This window comes from Chroicocephalus ridibundus, chromosome 15 (assembly GCF_963924245.1).
Source record: "Chroicocephalus ridibundus chromosome 15, bChrRid1.1, whole genome shotgun sequence".
Lineage (NCBI taxonomy): Eukaryota > Metazoa > Chordata > Aves > Charadriiformes > Laridae > Chroicocephalus > Chroicocephalus ridibundus.
In genome coordinates this window covers 6,491,024-6,498,133 of record NC_086298.1, presented here as the reverse complement: position 1 = coordinate 6,498,133, position 7,110 = coordinate 6,491,024, and positions in this window count along the sequence as shown.

Sequence of the window (7,110 nt, the reverse complement as noted above, 5' to 3'; positions counted from 1 at the left end):
TTAGAGGTTTAATTGATAAGTAGTCAGTTAATTGCCGTAATTTCTTTCTAATGTTTTTCATTATCTGTAAGTAACCTCTAAGGCAGTTTTAGTCCCTGAATAACTGTTGAGGGGTTAAAATATACCGTTATAATCCTATGTTATGGGGGGCGGTGAATGTATTTAGAGTAAATGATGTCCCTCTCTCATCTTCTTGTAAGACCTTTCTCAGCTCTGATTCCATCAAATATAATAGAACAGTAACATTTTTTCCCGAACTATACTGTCCAATTAGCTATGCTGCCTATGTTACAAATAGCTCTTTTCCCTCTGTAGAACAGAGTTAGTACTCCTGCTTTTGTTTGAACTTCAGGTTGCGCAGTTCAAGTTGCAAAAATATACTTTATGTGGCATCTTTCAAACTCAGTGTGTGAGTACTCTGGTGTTGACAAATAAAGGAGTTAGATCTTTGCAGCTTTCCAGATGGCAATGACTTTGTCAGACAACTGAAGAAAATTTGTGTTAGTTTTCCTTTATGTATATTTGGATATATGGGGGGTTTGTCAGCAGCTGATAATGATTAATGGCTTTACAATTTACATAGAGGGTAGCAGTAACTGCACGTTTTTCTCAAGAATTGTACAAACAGAGCTTCTTCGTAAGGATAAAATCATATTTGCTCCTTGATGTAAAAGTTCAGATCTCCTAATATTTCTTTCCTTAGTTAGGTACGTTACTATAAGACAGAGACATAATTGGTAATCATGCTTAGTTTCTGGAATGTCAAGTCAGCTGTAAATTTTAGACATGAACGCCCGATTTGGCAAGTGAAATCAGAAAATGTGCTAAATCCTCTCAAATACAATGTAATGATGTGTGAAAAAGTAAGAAGAGTACATTTCCTTCTAACTATTTCTGCAGTGCAAAATGGGCATACATAAAATCATGCAAGTCAATATAATTAATAGCAACTTATGTTTTTATAGCCTTCCATCCCAAAGAATCTCACAGCCTTTACAGAAATTATTGTAGAGAAATATAAAACAAGGATCATTTTACCACTGCTGAAATGCAACCAACTGCTTAACAATTGTACATCTATGCTGGGAGCCTTGTCTTCCACAAAGAACTTGCAGATTTGGGCTCTGTATCAGGAACAAAGATCCCCCTTGGAGCGCAAGACAAAATTTTTTTGAGTATGTGAAAGCTTTTAAATTACTGAGTACACCAGCGAGCTGAAGGCTGCACAACATCTCAAGTACACATAAGCTTGTACTTGATAGTAAAGTCTGACTAGCATATCAGTGCTTATTCTAAGCAGCAGGCAGAGAAACACCGGCTGGTTTGCTGCGTGTAATCAGTTTGACAGCCCCCAGGAACTGCCGAGTCTCCATGACCCTAGAAAGACAGTTTGGCACATATATTAAACAGTCAAATGCCTCCCCCCCAAGTGTTTATCCATTTCCACTAGTCGCAGACCTTCCCAGTCGAGCACTCACATTAGAACTCAATGGTTAGATAATGACGGAAGAATCTTCCACGTGTCCTCACAGTTGTTGCAGTTTAAACCCTTGGATGAAAATATTTCTAGGCTGATAACTGCCTTTGAAGCAGGATGGTGTTCAGTAACACAGACGACAGGGAGTGACTAATAATATGTAGTTGAATAATCCCAGTGATTCTATTTGGAGATATTTTTCCTTATTTTTGGTAGTGTTCCCATTAGGCATAGTTACTAAACCTGATCTTTTTTCCCTATACCAACGTTTTTAACTCACCAGAGCACTTGCTTGTAATCTATGAAGAGATGGATGGTCATTTATGTTTGTGCTTGATCCCAGATACTAGAGACAAAGAGACAGTCAAAATATTCTTAAAAATCTTAAATGAAATTCAAAGTCAATAAAACCTAAGAAACTTCTGAACATGAGACATAAGCTTTTCAGACATGTAGGTGGTTAAGAATGTTTTGCTCATATTTTTCACATAAGGTGCACAGTTGGGAAGTTTGTAGGGAACTGAACTGACCTGTGCCTTCCAGAATATTAAGGGAAGTTGTTTATTGGAAAATTCTTTTTAAGTTACATTCCGCATTGTGAAACTAAGAGTCCCTGCGAAAGACACATTTGATTGGAGGAGTTTCTTGCCCTTCTTTACTTTCATTCAGATTTTATATCTCAGACACTGATGTTGTCCTGTTCATTGGCTTAGATGGAGCCCTGTGGCTGTTAACTACTGATCAGCTGTGCCAACAGACATGTATATAGATGATGTTATAAATCCAGAACTACTGGATTGCAGTTTCTAAAACCAAAAAATGTTTAAATATCAACTTGTCCAGATATGCTGCTACTGCTTCCAGATGTGAATATCCATCTACTCTTGCCTGAGGAGTTCACAGCCCAAGATAGGATCTGAAATGTACAAAAGTTTTGTTTGAAAACATGTAGTGGCATATGCAAACGTGTCTCTTCACTATCTGCAACACCTGCAGGGTGTTACAAAGGCAGATATTTAGATTTCATTGATGCATTTACACCAGTCAATATTCAAAAGCTATCTGTAGCAATACAAAATTATTAGTTTTGCAGGACAGTATTAGAGCCACTGCATCCTGCACTGAGGCAATGGAAGCCTTCAACCAAGCTTAATACAGCTACAGTTTCACAGAAAATGTCTGAAAAAACAGATGTTTGTTTGAAATCTGGTGATTAAATGATACATGTTGTGGTTGGCTTTGTGTTTACGTTTGAGGCTTTATTTCACTATGTAGACTCCTGCATAATGAAAGCTCTAAACAGAAGTTGTTGGAACTTACAAGAAGTATTCCTAGGTAGAATCAAACACAAATAAAGCCACTTTTGAATTGGAATACTGCAGTATTAATACTGAGTGTTATTCTGGAATAGCTGTGCCAACCAAATTTTTAGGTAGAAGGCCCTGAAATAATTCACAGGGAAAGTAGCTACTAGTCTTCGATTTCCTTCAGTGGTGCTCTGTCTGAAGAAAACCTACAGCTTCCTTACAGCTAGGGCAGAAGCTCTAGTGCTAGATAGAGTCTTTCTAATGAGACACAATAGACATAGATAAAAATCCCTGGAAGTTACAGTATTATAAATTCAAATGAATGCTGAATGGAAGTTTTAGGATAACTAAGCAGCGGGGGTAGAGCACTCTTAAGGACTAGGAAAAACTATACTTCGTGCTTCTGTGGGTTCTCCTGCAAGGAGACTTTCAGATGATCCTCCTCTCCACTCATGGAAAAATTAAGAGGGACCCAATATTTTTACAAAGACAATTTATAAACATTTGCTTTCCAGGATTTTACCTCTGGCCAGTTCCTGAAACTCTTCTTTATCATCTCCTCAGTCTTACAGCAGGAAAATGCTTGCTGAATCCTAAACAAAGTTGAGTAACACTTCAAGATTTGGTCCCTCAGGAATAGCAGTAGAGACTCAAATTTTACATTTTGTGTATTCCATCCATTGTCTTGTTACCAAGTAGCAGCTGTTTTTGTGGGAATCATTAAAAACTTCCCTTGTTATGTGGAGCGCTATCGATATTTGAACTCTCAGGGGGAGTAACCTCTGTTTCTATCCAGAAAATATCAGATTAGAATAAACACATGCAACATTGCTCAGCAAAGAGCAAGTATGTTATTTACAATTATGTAGTTTCAAGTTGGCATTATTCAAATACTTGCGGTGTCTTGAGTCTCATGTAGGAGTATAGTGACAGGAAAGGTGAAACAAAAAAGAGGAAAATATGTAGGGATCTGTCATATACAGTTTTTGCTATAATAATACATTGCACGTATTATTCCTTTCATCTGAGAATGTCAAAGCTCATTAAAAAAATCTGGTTAAATATAAAAAGCTCTGTGAGAAAAGTAATTATTTTATTGGTAGGTTAACTGAATGACAGAGTTATTCAGAGTTATTCCTCATTAGAGCTGGAGACAGAACTCAGGAATAGAACTAGTCTCCAACTTCGGCTACATAAAATGCTGCACGAGTTGCCAACAATGAAGATCTGCAAGTGGAATTTGGTTAATTGTGTCAGTCTGTAGGAACGCTTATTATTTTTTGGTATTACAATAGCTCTGAGAGTCCTGAGAGTTCTGCGACTGTGATCCCTTTGCGCAAGGTGCTGTCTGAACACAAAGCAAAGAGGTGGTTCTGGCCTGGAAGAATGTAAAGTCTTTCAGGACATAGTTTGACAAAGTATTTTTTGGTAGAAGTTCCTATTTATGCATTCCCCACCACACATTCCTCCCCTCTTCCCCTTCACACTGTCCCTGAATTGTGCCAGTGCTGGGGTTTTTTGTGTAGCCCCATGTTAAATTGAATCAGGAAACTGATTTCAATTAGAAGTAGTCCCCATAAAAACATTTATTTTTAATTCAGATTAGTACTCTGATCTGGTTCCCTGGTGCAGATGCATGAACAACGTTACAAGAAAGAGGGTCCTGTCAGGGCAGGAATGAACAAGGAAAGGGTAAGGAACAGGTTGCATAAATCTTGCTTACTTGCAAGAGGCGTTTGTCGAACTGTGCCCTTAACTTAGCCTAACCGTGACAAGGTTGCAACTGTAACTGCTGTGAAAAAAACAGAAATATTTTTATGTAAATTTTGTTTAAATTAACACAAGCAGGTGGAAAACATCAATAAAAAAATGGCAGCTCTGCCACCTGACGTGATACAGTAAAAGATTTCAGAATAGAATTCGAGATCATTGACAAAAAGTCATCCTTCCCCTTTCGGATTCCAAAATGTCTCTCAGAAACACCCAAAGGAAATAACCTTTAAACTCCGTGTTTGTTTTTGCAGTGGTATGACTGGAAAATAATTTAATCTGCCTTTACAAAGGCTGGGGGGGGGGGGACGGACATAAAACAAAGTAGAGACGATTTCCCTCCCACCACAGTCGTACATCTATTATCTGACTCACCACTTCTGGGATTCCTTCTGGCAGCACTGGTTTTATTGCACTGAAAATTCAAGTATGTGAAAATATTCCCTATTTTCAGGTTGCTTTGTTCACTGTTTCGTTCAGGTCAGTATTCCTTCCTTTAGAGGTTTGGAACTCAACATTCAGAAAGTGCTGGATATTGCTGTTCTTAAGCCTTGTGAGAAGGACCAGCACAGTGGAAAGGAAGGGGGGAGGGAAGGGAGAAATGAAAGGGGAGGAGAGTCCATATCTGAAGAGAGATTCCAGACTAGAGAAATTTTACTGACATCCATTCAGTATCCAGCAGGGTCTCCTTCAAGGGCTTTTACTGAGATCCAAAGGCCCTTGCAATTCACAGAGGCATTTACATGCAACGTTGCCCTCTGGGAGCTAAGGTATAACTGTACTCCTGGATAATAATAACAAAGAATACTACCAGACTCCTATTGAAATGTCAACCAGGCACTACTGTTGTAGAGAGTAACAAAGAGATGCTAATATAATTAATTATGAAGCCTCAGTACCCTCATTAACACATCTTTAGTGCCTAGATCTTTGAAAATCAGCTGTATAAAGTGACTGTCAGAGTTAATTCCTTATAAATTGCCTCCTGTCACATCCCAGAACTGCAGCAAGTTCTCTCAGGCCTTGTTGATGCTAAGAAATCTGGGTGGGTTTTTTTTTTTTTTTTAGTACCGATGCAGTTATACGGGTGTTATTAAAGATATAAGCTGTTGCATAAGCAGGAGTTTTTCAGTCTAGAATAGAGCAAAATAAAAATGCCTTTAGTCAACACAGCTTCCCCAATTGGTAGCATAAATAGGAAAAGTTTAAATCAATTACATGGAAAACTAAGCACAAAAGAAAGACAGGAATGAAAGGTGCCTCATAATTTGGCATTAAAATGTTTCTGGACCTTTTTTTAAATCTGAGGATCGCAGCCGGTTTATAGCTCTCCCTCCTCCTAGTGCCTTTACGACAGCTTTTCAGCTCCAGGCGTCATTCCAGGGCAGCCTCCCTCCCCACCACTCCCGCTTACAAATATATATTTCAATAGACTCAGGCTACATGGAGTTCCAAAACCAGCATGTAATTGGTGCAATTGTCTTTTACGCTTTGCCACAGAGCACCACATTCATGCCTTCTCAAGCCCTGTTTTGTCATGTTCCCACTCTTTTTTTTTTTAAGTTAGACCAACGTCGATACTTGTATTGGGAACCCTACATAAACACTAAAGAAAAAAGTTACACAAACTGGCCATATTGGTGGTTCATTCTGTTTTTTCTGAGTACCAGACTACTATCCTGTCATTCGCCTACAAGATAAAGATAAAAGTGCCGTCTTTTAAAGGTGATAAAAAGAAAGTGATCATTACAAATCACTTGGCATTTTCTGCAGCAGTTGAAGCACTCACACTGACAGATCCAATTTGTCTATACGAGATACTCTGCTTCCCTTAATCTTCCACGTGCTTTTGAGAAGACAATAATTTTTCTGCAGTGCATAATTTTGAAAAGTTACCTCTGTGTGTATTTGTATAATACGTTCCAGGATCCTTTGGGATCCTTGTTGTACGTGGGATAACAGACCAATCAAAATGGGATATTTTTATTTGCCATTTCAGAAGTGGCTCTCACACTAAATGTAAAATCGTTTTGCAGGTCTAGCTAAACAGACACTATGCAAACTCTCTAAATTGAGGTGAAAGTTATATCTATAAAAGAAGTCCTTGCAAATCTGTGTTTCTTACTGTATTAGCTGACATGGAAGGAACATTATTTTATTCTCCACTCTTAAATTACGTATCCATACCCCAGTAAAGCTATGATGCATTTATTGATCATTCAGTGTTCGTAGAAATCACGTATAAGAAATGAAGTAGCATGCTTGAAATTAAATAAATATATATATTTCTGAAGAGCGATCAAGAACTATCATGCAAATTCTGCTTGCTTGCTTTACATAAGTACAAATCTGATGGTACTGAGTAGAATGTAACGACTTATTTCTAAATGTCCTTTTTTGAAACAACGCTTTTGCAAAGAATAGCCAATTCTATTCAGATGAATAATACCTGTCCACAATGCTTTTTGAGGTAGCCAGCTGCTTTACACATATCAATTAAAATTCCAGCAACTGTCTGAGGTACTGTAGACACAGTATGAGTTGATGAAGTGATAC